Consider the following 12,294-nt stretch of genomic DNA (forward strand, 5'->3'; position numbering starts at 1 on the left):
CCTGGTTCCTACCCCACACCTCTTTAAACAGTCTTATTACAGATAAACCCTGTTCAAATGATCCTATTTCAAATGTGTCATCTGCTTTCTACTGAGAACCTGACAGAAACACATGCAGAAGGAGGGCACTCGATGAATATTTGTCAGCAAAGAGGTCTCAAGATTCACACATCTCATGAGTGTGGAATCCCCCAGCAAGACTCTGTGGCCAGAATCCATTCAGTGAAAGACACTCTGTGCGCGTAGACACACATACACACACACACACACACACACACACATGCTAAGAAGACTTGGAATAGGATTTATCTGTTACAGTGTGACCATGTTCCCTGAACCTCACTGTAGACCTGCAGAAGAAAGGTCCTTCCTTCCACACTGGGTTAACAATTGGCTGGCCTTAAAGCACAATTAAATCAACCACAGTGAGTGAAGTGTTCCAAGGTGAGAATAGACTGTATTTATTCTGGAGCTCATGGCTCTGGCACCTCAGTAGGATGGCTTACTGCTCAACGCTTCTTAAACACAGCACATTTCAAGGTAGTTGCCAACACCTCCAACACCACCCACACATACAGAGACCTCCTATCAGGGCAGAGCCCACAGGACCCCAGTCCGAGCTGCTGTTGCAGAGGAAGTGTGTCTGAAATGCTGCAGACAGGAACACCCTCAGCACTTTGTTAAGCATTGATAGCTTCATATCAAAGTCAAGGTTATGCAGAAGATTGACCAGTCAGGATGCTCTGTGGGTTGGGCTTTTGGAATTGAGAATTGAACCAGAGAAGAAGGGACATGAGTACAATCCTGCCATGTGTTCATAAATACCTGGACAGTCATACTCAGCACCTCCTGCGAGCTGGGGATTGGACTAACCTAGGGATACTGGTTTAACAAGTATTTAAGGAGGCCATGCTACCTGTTAGGTGCTGTATTTTTTCACATGCATTATCTCCCCAATTCCTGAAAGGAAGAAAATGTCTCAAAGAATTTAAACAATTCCAGGTCCTCTGCTTCACCTTCTAAGTGTGTTTTTCACGGCCCCTTTATACCCAGCTTCATGTGCTACATGAGGACAGTTCTTCTAGATGAACCATTTCGGCACAGTGGTGGAGACTTGTAGAGAACTCTGGCAGAGATGGATAGGGGGAGTCCTGGTTAAGAAGTCACCAAAGATGATCAGAGCAACTCAGAAGTGGGCCAGGCTCCGTAAATAACAGTCTTCCAGCTGCCCAGCAAAAGCAGACCGAGCTTAAAATCCATCTGTGGAATCTGCATTGATCTGCCACACGGTCAGGCCCAGAAGGGTGGGAGCCCTGCCACCCTGACAGCCCCAGCAGGCTGGCTCCGAGAAGTACACATGGTACAAGACACGCAGGGAAAGCACCTGGAGGTTGGTATGCTTACCCCGGGGCAGAAACTCAATCCCTGAAGTTCAAACAGGCAAGAGAGTGGTTAGGAAGCAGCACACCCTGGCAGGCTGCCCAGCTGGCAGGGCTCCACCTTGGAGTCAGTTTGTGAGTCCTTGTCCTCGTTTTCATCTGTAGAATGGGAACAATTGCTTCCTCAAACTGAGGAGAGCTTTGATCTATCTAGGGCGAAGGCATTAAGGTGTCCTCGCAGCTCAACAAGAATCTGAGGGAGGAAGGAAATGAGAGAGGAGTGAGGAACCGATGAGTTCAGGGGTCCCTGGCTGCTACTGACCCAGCCCCTTTGTTTTTAAGCACTTACCATGTGGCAGGGGTGGTGTCCTGACCCATGTATAATCCTGTGGGAAAGCCAGGTATGTCCACAAATTCTAGTAACTAAGATTTTTATGAGAACTTATCACATTCTTAGAAAACTGTCTCATGTAACCCTGCAAGATAGGTAATACAACCCTGGTGTCCAGAGAAAGAGACCAAGCTCCCGAGCAATGAACTGATCGGCTCAAGGTCACACGACTAGTAACCAGAATATCGACTATCTGCTGTAAATGCAGCTGGATGTCAATCACAACTGCTGATGCTGGAAAATGTGACAAGGTCAGAGCTAAGTGGAGGCCCGGGACTCTGTGCGGTGCTGCAGTGTTCTAGCTAGAGTCTGCTGGCTAGCCCTGCCCTTCAGTGATTAAGCCCCTGTATTAAATCCCTTTGAGCTTAAAATACCTGTTGTGGTTACTGTGTCCTGCAGTAACCTTTGACTGTCTGATACAGAGAGAAACAGACCCAGATAAATGCAATCTCTCATCACTTCTAAGACGCAGGCTTTTCACATTTAAATCTCTCCAATATCAGGATAAGTCTTGCAATCCATCGCCTATGATAATTGGCAGTGGTTTTATAGCTTCTTTATTAGTAGCACACAAAATAATGGGACTTTTGACACTTGATGAAGCTTTAGATTTGATGAAGTCCTAGGATACCTGGCGCTTGCTAAAACAGAAACTCTCTCCAGATCCTCTGCTCCCACTTCATTTCCACTTCCCACATTGTATCTGGTGCTCCCAAACTCCAATGGGACCTTGCCTCCCTTATCCTGCTTCACACTTTTTGAAGGTGAAAACAATGTCCTTAGAGAAAGAAGCGTGATGGGACGCAGGTTTTGGGAATGAGGCAGACCTGGGTCTGGAACCCTAATTGCTGTGTGATCCTGTATAAATTATTAACCTTGCTGAGGCCCCCTCTCATCTGTGAATGAGCGTAGCTGTTGGGATTCAATGAGATACACTTTTAAATCGTGGCCCTCGGAAGTCACTCATGAAAGACACTCTGCTCCCTTCTTGTCTTCCTGCACTTCACGGGGTGTGCTTCTCACACCACTCCATCTCCAGGAGCCACCCTGCAAGCAGCTGTCATCATTTATTGTCGGTGGCTAGACACAGACTCAAGTCTAATATACATACGTGTTCATATCCAGCTGCCAAGTTGCAAACTGGGAAAGGAAGGAGAGCTTTTTCAAAAACAAAAGCAAATGGTTGCTTTTATTTTTGCAACTATCCAGCTCTTGTCATGTTTTGATTTCAGGGCTGCTCCAAGATTCGGGGACAAAAGGCACTATATATAAGCATTATTGTGAGACTCAAAGGGGCTCTGAGCAAAACAAAGTCCTTTTATTACAAGAGAATCGAAGAGACTTGTTGCCAAATATAGCTACGGCGTAGAAAATGCATTTTTCTCTTTTCCACACATCACCATCACCACTACCACGCTGCAGCTAGGTCCTTTCCCTGCCAATAAACTCTAACAAAATACTTTTAAGTGATAACAGATAATACATTTTCGCTGTGACCATGTGCCAGGTGTGGTCCTAAGTGCAGGGTCGTATCTCACTGGATCTTCTGGCAACACTTCGAGGTAAGGCACTTTACTGGCCCATTTTACAGGTGAGGAAATTGAGTCTCGGAGAACTTAGGCCACAGACCCAAAGAGATACAGCTAATAAGGAGTGGAGCCAGGATTCGAAATCAGCTGTATGATCTCGGAGATCAGGGTCCTCCTCCGTAACGCAGGGCAGATGGGATTGCGTGGCAAAGGAGGACGTGTGCTCCCTGATCTGCAGGAACCTACCAAGTGCTCACAGGGTACCTTTGAGCGAGGGCCCAATGGTAGCTACCCAGTGGCACAGAGGCAGGAGAATCGTAGGGAGCCAAGGTTCTCTGGGGAGACAGGGCTCTGAGCGAGGCTTTTTTGGTTCCCCCCATTTCAGCTAAGAAAGGCACTGTAGCTCCTTGCCTCAGAGGAGAAATGACACAGGAAAGGGGACAAAGATGGCACATGCACATCTGAGGAGAGAAAAGAGGGTGTGACTCGTGTGCTCTTGTGTCCCTAAGAAGGGCCCTGGGCGTACCCACCCCAGGAGCCTCCCAGACAGAGCCGGAGACAGAGCCCACACGGGACGGTCGGACAGGGACTCAGCCTGTGAGGTTCCCTCTCGTCTCCTGGCTCTGGAACATGCTCTTCCACAGGCGCTGATTCCACGGTGCCCAGGCCAACTTGGGCCAACTCACTGCTCCCCATTCATGCGCGAGAGTCCTGTCCCCAATGCCTCCAAATGTGACTGTATTTAGACAGTCCTTGATAGGTGACTAAATGACATCACATGAGTAGGCCCTAATCAAATGTGACTAGTGCTTTTACAGGAGGCGGGGGGGGGGGGGGGGGTGGCGGGGGGGGGTGGTGGGGGGGGGTGGGGGGGGTGGGTGGGGGTGGGGGGGGTGGCTCCGTGGCCGCACACCTGCCTGGCACGCACGAGCCCCTTGTTCAGTTCCCAACCCTGGGGATGGGGGGACAAGAGGAGACTGGGACACAGACCCACACAGAGGCAGGCCACCTGAAGACACAGGAACAGAGAAACCAGCCCTGTTGAACCTTGATCTTGGCCTCCAGCCTCTAGCACTGGGCGGACACGGAGCTCCCTTGTTTCGGTCCCCGGGTGGGTATTTTGCAGTGGCAGCCCTGGCAAACCACGCACCAGAACTCAGCCCCACAGCAGCCTGGCTCTGTCCTGGGCAGTGCCAGCTCCTGACACTGGCTCCTCCTCCTCTCCTGACGCCAGGGCTCTGCATCTCTATCTCACACCAGCATTCGCAGCAACCTGTTCCTGACCCAGGTCAGGAATCCTTTTTCTCCGTCCCTCAGATGGAGGGAGACTTCTATGAAGCAGAAATTAGGAAGGAAAAGAGCGATGTGGGACAACTGCCGTTAAAAAAATATTAAATCAACTGACAAAGTTCCTAGGAAAATGGCAAACAGGGACAGGATGAACCCGTGTGGCTCTGTAGCCCAGAAGGCCTGGGAGGACACTGGCACCCACCATCCACCCTGAAAGGCAGGCGCAAACCCAGCAGCCAGCAGGAGGGAAACAGCACCTCGGCTGGGGCTCTGGCTAGCGCTGGGCTTTGTCCCCCAAGGTTCATGTGCTGGAAGTTTGGTCCCCAGTGTGGTGATATGAAGAGGTGGTGGGACCTCCAGGAGGCGGGGCCTGGCAGTAGGTCCCCAGGTCAGCAGGGGCATGTCCTGCAAGGGACTGGTGGAGTTCTCCTGGGACCCAGAGTTAGTTCTCAAAGGGAGTTGGTGTGGAGGAGGAGCCTGGCCTCCTCCCATTCCCTGGCTTCCTGTCTTGTGATTGACCTCTTCTTCCCTCTCCTGCTCCCATCATCATGATATCATCTGCCACAAAGTGATGCAGCTAAGGGGCTCTTGATCAGCACCATGCTGTTTGGAATTTCAGCCTCCAAAACTGTGAGCTAAATAGACTTCATTTCTTTACAAATTTCTTTATAAGTTACTCAGCCTCGGGTATTTTGTTATAGTAGCAGAAAGCGGGTTAATACAGCTAATTAGTGACAGTGGAATTTTATACCCAAGACTGTAGGACTCCTGGTACCTCCACACTGCCTACTAAAACCGGATAAGAGCACATTTTTTTTCTCTCTTTCTGCACAAATGTGTCTGGCTAATACCAGGAGAGAGTGAATAATCAGCAAGTTGATAAGTTGCACTCACTTCAAGCAAACAGGTCAATTGTTATTTTGCTTCTCACAGGTGTGGCTTGATTGCAGACCATTAGTGACCGTTAATAAAAGAAACCCAGGTTGCAATTCACAAGTATGTCTAGATTTCCCAAGACTTGCTTTTCACACCAGGGAGCTGAGCTCAGCCGATATTTTCATGATCTAACACCTGCAACAGAGGCAGAAAGCGTGATTTAATTGAGGTAATTTATCACTGGGTATTTAAATACAAACCAAAGGATTGTGTGCGATCTTGATCATTCTTTCCCACAATTGTCATTGGTCGTAGATTAACACTGAGATAAGTCTCAGATGTTTTGAAAATCTGTTAAGTAGAAGAGGTTTGGGGTACCTCTGCTGGTTTGGCCTGGAGTTTATTCATTTACTATTAAATGATTATTTACTGAGCACCTACTAGGCCCCAGACTTGGTGCCAGGTCTTAGGATAGCAATAACTAAGAAAAGACTGCTGTACAGAAGAGGCCACGCTCTGAGCAGGGGATGTACATAGACTGACAGTTATAGTACAGGAGATGATCAAGTTAAGAGGCATCTTAACTCTTCCCACCCTCTAGTTTCTGTGAGGAAAATTCCATTCCACACAACAGGGGAAGCTATTGGAAAGGAAGTCCACCACATTTCCTACTCACTCCTCCCAAGTAAGAAGAGGTGACTCGTCGGGTTGATAAAACTAAGAGAAAGAACCCAGCATGGGGCTGCATGCTGTACTCAGTCTTCACCTTGTGGTCATGTGAGTTAAGGTGAGATGGAAGGAGGTGCATGTGATAGGCCTCATAACACAACTACTATGGAGCTTCTGATGATACACCCAGAGGAGGAAGATCCTAGATCTTTAAGCCATAGCAACATTGGACAGGTAGCATATACAGTGTGGATACTGTGATAAAATCCTAGATCTTTGAGCCATAGCAACATTGGATGGGTAGCATATACAGTGTAGATACTGTGGTAGAGATATGATTCACATCCTAGGGGGGACAGAGCAGGATGGCTACAGATTTTATCACGACATGCAGCCCACAATTTAAAACTTACAGATTGTTTGGTTCTGAAATTTTCCATTCTAAATTCTCAGAAAATGGTGGACCACGAGTAACTGAAGCTTCAGAAAGCAAACCATGAGTAAAGAGGACTACTGTATCTATGTCTTCACTTCTTCTCCTGCCATACTTTAACCCTCTCTCCTAAAGCATCTGCCTCCTTCACAGCCCACAGTTTTCTCTAGGGAAGTCCCCTGATGACCACATGTCCCTGGATTGGTCACAATTCCCACAACTCAGTTCTCACCTTCCTGGCCTGCAGCAGTCACCACAGTTGACATTCTTTTCTTAAAGCTCCTTCTTCTCCTGGCCTCTCTAACACCACTCTGCCCTCGTTCCCTTTCCTTCTCTGAAAATCCCTTTGCAGTGTCTTTTGCTAACCCTGCTTCTTTGGCTCCAATTTCTCCATTGTCAAGGTTCTTTGTGTTTGGATCTTTACGTTCAACCTACCCAGAGTTCAGAGGATAGTGACAGAAACTTGGCGTCTAGTTGGTGCGCTGGAAACGGGAACCGTCATCCAAGAGAACAGATGAGCTAAGCTCAGGAGTGAACGCAGAGTGAGAAGAAATCCGACTGGATCCAGGGAACTGAGAGAACACGGAGCAGGATAAAGGGAGACCGAGAACAGCAACCAAACAACAATAAAACCAAACGGGCATGCCAAAGTCCACCTGCAGAAAAGTCAAAGACAAATAAACGCTCTGGAAAGAAGCCAGAAGAAAAATACGCCTTACCTGTCAACGAGCAAATACGAGAATCACAATAAACTTCTGTTCCCAAACCTTGTAACAGAGTCAGAAGGCTGAGCATCTAAGTCACCAAAAGAAAAAAAAAAAAGAATAATAAAGCGACCTAGAATTTTGTATCCTGTGAAATTATTCTTTAAAAAAAAATAAAAAGAGGAAAATAAAATAAATTAAAAACTAAAATCCTTGGCTGATTAATGAATTGCATGTACAGGAACAAGACTTCAAGGAGCCCAAGGGGGACCCAGCCCCTGGAATGCTGAAAGAACCCAGCCCAGGTTTCCACAGCTGCCTGCTGCAAGGTGCTGAGTTTGGAGTGAGTGAGAAGAGCCAGCTAAAGAGACATTTTAGACCTTCCCTAGAAACTCAAAATCAAGACCATGACCCCAGAGGAAAGGCTACATTCACATTCTAAGAAACAGAGACCCAAGATGTCAAGCAGCTCACCTCAGGCTTCGGGTGGGCTCCGGAGCCCCAGCCCACCCCTCACCCACTGCATCAGCACCCCTCTCCTGGCACCCTGCATCCTTCCTCTGAAGCACTCACTACCAAATCTCAAACATGATCCCCCACGCAGTCATTTGTCCTCTGCAGTAGGCTGAAGATTCACAGGGAGAGTCCTTGCCCAGTGCCTGACACATAACGCACATCCACTAAATACCCGTTGAATGAATGAATGCTTTGGTATGGCTCACTTACCAAAGCCATACCATGATATTCTTCTTATTATTAGTAAAAAAATATCATTTAAAATGCATTCCTGCATCCGATTCCCCTCCCCTCCTTGTGATCCCGGAGGGAATTAAATCACCAAAAATCACTCTGGTTTGCAGCCGGGTTTATTTGCACATATCCGTAACCCCCTACTTTTAAGCAAGATCAGGAATTTCTAAGTGTGATATGAATGACTCAGTATTGTGATTAATCGGCTCAGTAGGGAAAATTTCCACGGGTAATCAGACTGAACATCAAGGTAGGGCACACACTGAGCGTGGATGTGGGGAGGGGAAAGAGGGAGAGAGAAAGACAGAGATAAGAATTCTTCTGTAGCCACAAAGGCAGTTTGAGTCCATGCTGCAGAACTTGGGAAATTTCTGTCTTATCATAAAGTTGAAGCGGCAGTTGCATTAGTTTCCTGGGGCTGCTGCAACCAATTGCATAAACTGTGTGAGCTTTACAACACCGGAAATCCTCTTACAGCTTTGGAGGAACCAAGGTAGAGGCTCCAGAGGAAGAGGCTTCCAGCCTCTCCCAGCTTCAGAGGGCCCCTGGTGTTCCCCGTGAGGGGCTGCGTGGCTCCAAGTTCTGCCTCTTTCTTCACATGGTCTTTGTCTCTGTGGGTCTCAAGTCTCCCTTTCCTTTCTCTTTTAAGGAGACCAGTCATTAGATTCAGGGTCCACTCTAATTCCAGGGCGAGCTCAACCCAGGATCCTTTGTTACATCCACAATGACTTTATTTTCAAATAAAATCCCACTCACAGAAGTCAGAACGTGGACATGACTTTTTAAAGGACGCTCCAAACCCGATCTGAGTTACAGCAGTGGTGGATGCCGCTGCTGTAATTCCCTTTCATGAAATCGGAGCTAGGGGGCTGGGGATGTGGCTCAAGGGGTGGCGCGCTCGCCTGGCATGCGTGTGGCCCCGGGTTTGATCCTCAGCACCACATACAAGACAAAGATGTTGTGTTCACCGATAAGTAAAAAATAAATATTAAAAAAAAAAAAAAAAAGAAATCAGAGCTAGGAGGCAGCACTGCTCCTGCCCCCAGGTGTGGCCCAGCTTTCTCCTGATCTCCCAAATTGGAGACTGCTGTGGCCCAAGCTCAGCAGTGTGCATCATTTTGTCCTCATAGCCACTCTTCTCTCCAAGGAAATCAGAGGCCCAAAGAGGTTCAATCAGCACTGGAGGTCAGACAAAGAAGAACTGAGGTAGGAATCCAGTTCTTCTCCAAACCCAGGATATGGCCATCTTATGCTGCCTGAAACTCTCTCATTATTACAGCTACTGCATTCTCTGAATGCATTGTCAAAATACAAACACTGCCCGAGAGAGGTTACCTAAGCCTTCCTGGAGACCTGACTCTAGAAGACCACCTTCTAGAACAAGAGAGACTCAGGGGTGTACAGGTGGGAGGGGCAATAAGGAGGCACATTAATATGAAGGGACATTTACAAACTGATGTACAGAGAGGTAAAGTGATTTGACCAAGAGTATACAGCAAATCAATGTCATCATCAGAAATCAGACTGCGACGACGGGACTCCACATATGGAAACTCAGAGCGTCTGCCAACTTGAAAGACCCTAAACTGGCCACACCAAGAGGCTGACATCAACAGAAGCAAGTTTAAATAGCAAAGCCTCAGCCAGACTCTGCGGAGAGACTCCCTCCAGTCATAGCCCTTCAGGGCTGCGGAGTTCAGAGAATAGTTAAAGTACATGGAATTGGGTGTAAGAGTCCTGAATTTTGGTAGCAGACAAGTTACTAATGACTCCAGTGACTTTGGGCAAGTCACTTCCAGGCTCTGAGCCTCAGTATCCCCAACTTCAAGCAGAGAGGTTGGATTTAAAAACCTCAAAAGTGCCTCCAGTGCTTCTAGAGCTCGCATCAGCCTTGGGATGCAGGATGGAGATAGTTCCACCCCCGCGGACATCTGTTGTTTCCTTACCAGCACCCGACTTTTCCAGGTGGGCCCATCACCCATGACTTTGACCTACAGTTGAAAGGGGCTGACCACTTCTGCTCTGGGGTGAGCATGTGACCAAGGGCTAGCCAATCAGTGCAGTCTGCAACCTGAAGATGTCGACTGGTTCAGGGATAGACAGTGTGATGCCCTCTGAACCAATGGTATTCAATCCAGGGGATTTTGTCAAAAACTGGGAGAAAGAAGTTCTCTTTCTGCTGACATTGGTGAAGCAGCGAGAATCCCAGCATGTGAGGAATGGGGCAGCATGATTTTGAAGACAGAAGGAAACCAAGTCCTGGAAGCATTGACCTTGCCGGAGCATCTGCTTGCAAGCTGGCTTAAATTCGGAACACACATGCTCCTGAGATTTTAGTTGCACGGGTCTTAAGCCATTATAGTTGTTTTTTTTCCCTTTCACTTAAAGCACTTTAAGTTATCACTTCAACTGAAAGTTTCCCGATGGATACAAAAGCCCTCATTTTGAGGATGAGAAAATGGAAACCTAGCTTTTCCCTGAAATCTGGTGGCTGGAAGTGCCTCAAATCTCATCCAGTACAGTTCCCACTGTTTACAGATGAAGACACTGGTGTCCACAGATGAGAAGTGACTTGCAGTGTGCACACAACACACACACACACACGCACACACACAGCAGTGGGAGGCGTCTTATTACAGCACTGAGAAACTCTGTTTATCATCAAACATTTCATACTTCCTATTACCCGGGAGAGAATTATTATCTAGCTGGTGCGGCGAGATGCTCTTTCCCATAATGGAATTTTACTCTGGAAGTGTATTTTGGTATTAAAAGGTTCCACTTTATAATGTCGATGGTTCAATCTGTGATCTAAAAGGCACTTAAACGCTTTGAACAAGCGGCATAAAAAGCTTTTACTGCAAAAGCCTTGTTGGATCTTCCAATTTTGCCATTGATCCTTTTCCCCTGAAGGCGGCTCTGGAAGCGGCCCATGCAGTAGCTCATCCCTGGTGGGGTTGGATCTCCAGTGGGCCAGGAAGAGGCCCTGTGGCGGCTGCACTTTTTGTACCCATTGGCAGGTATCGGAACATTCTCGATGGACTATAGAAGACCTCTATAGGCACAGCCCCCTGAGCAAAGATGTTGGAGCCACCTGGGTAGCTCACACAAGCTGAATTCCAAGGCCCTTCACTATTTCCAGTGTGAATCCTCGGCCAGGCCTCCTCACGTATGAAATAGTTCAATAATACCAGCGCCTGTGGTTCTTGTGAGGGATCCGTCAGTTAATCACCGTTGCTGAGGCCTGATCAGTGAGGGTGCTCAGTGCACATAGGGTCCCTGTGCCTGCTTGTCATACGTCTTCAGTGACTGAGGGGTTCGGGTGCCTCTGAGAGCAGTGGTCGAGGAGGAAGAGCCCTACACTTGGGGCCAGGAGGCCACTGATCTCTCCCACCCTCCACTGCATCCTTCTAAAGGGGCATCTGACTATGTCACAGATTTCATAGTCACTTGTGCTGTCCATGGACCAGAAAGGCTGTCTGTAGTGTGGACTCCATGGGACTCTTCAGCTCAGTCACCTGCTGTGGAACAGAGGATTTGGTTAGCATTTCTTGGTCATGTCATTGACCCACCCTTTGCCAATAGCTGAGGGCCAGAGATGTTTGATGCACTGCCTAGGCAGTAGGTGCCATAGACAGGAGTGTCCCATGAAAGAGTCTATGAGCAAAGCAGCATTGAGGAGCCACAGTGATTAAACAACATTCCCAGAGCATGTGCCATGGCCCAGAGGTCCCACCAGTATCCCAAAGTGAAGAAAGTGCGGGAAACGTACATCCTGTGCCTTCTGCCAGGGATCCCCACCAATATGTTGAACTCTGAGGGTCAAAGGGGAAAATCAATCTGGTTGGACCTCAGACTTCTCAAACTTATTTCACCTAGCACAGCCTTCCCCTGGGTGACACCTATCACCATCCACAGGGCTAAAGGAAGGCAGAGCATACTTAAGAGACCAGGGCTACAAGATTCCAGAAGCTCAAGTGGAGTTTCTGAGCGATTGCTTACCTCTGCTGTTCCTGCTGACATCTCCTAGGCTAGCACTGGGGCAATCCAATATGAAGCCATTCCCTCGGCCACAGCGCTCACTGCTCCAAAATGATTCTTTCACGCATGCACACACCCACAGTATCCAAAGCAGTCCACGTCCGTGTATGCAGAGAGAACCCGTGCAAGAATATGGCAGCTGGCTACAAGGAAGTCAGAGTCCAAAAGGGAAGACAGACATGTGGACTCAAGCGTGAAAAGGTCTGTATTTCAAGATGCACCTTGTGAGGGT

Source organism: Urocitellus parryii, chromosome 6 (genome assembly GCF_045843805.1).
Source record: "Urocitellus parryii isolate mUroPar1 chromosome 6, mUroPar1.hap1, whole genome shotgun sequence".
Lineage (NCBI taxonomy): Eukaryota > Metazoa > Chordata > Mammalia > Rodentia > Sciuridae > Urocitellus > Urocitellus parryii.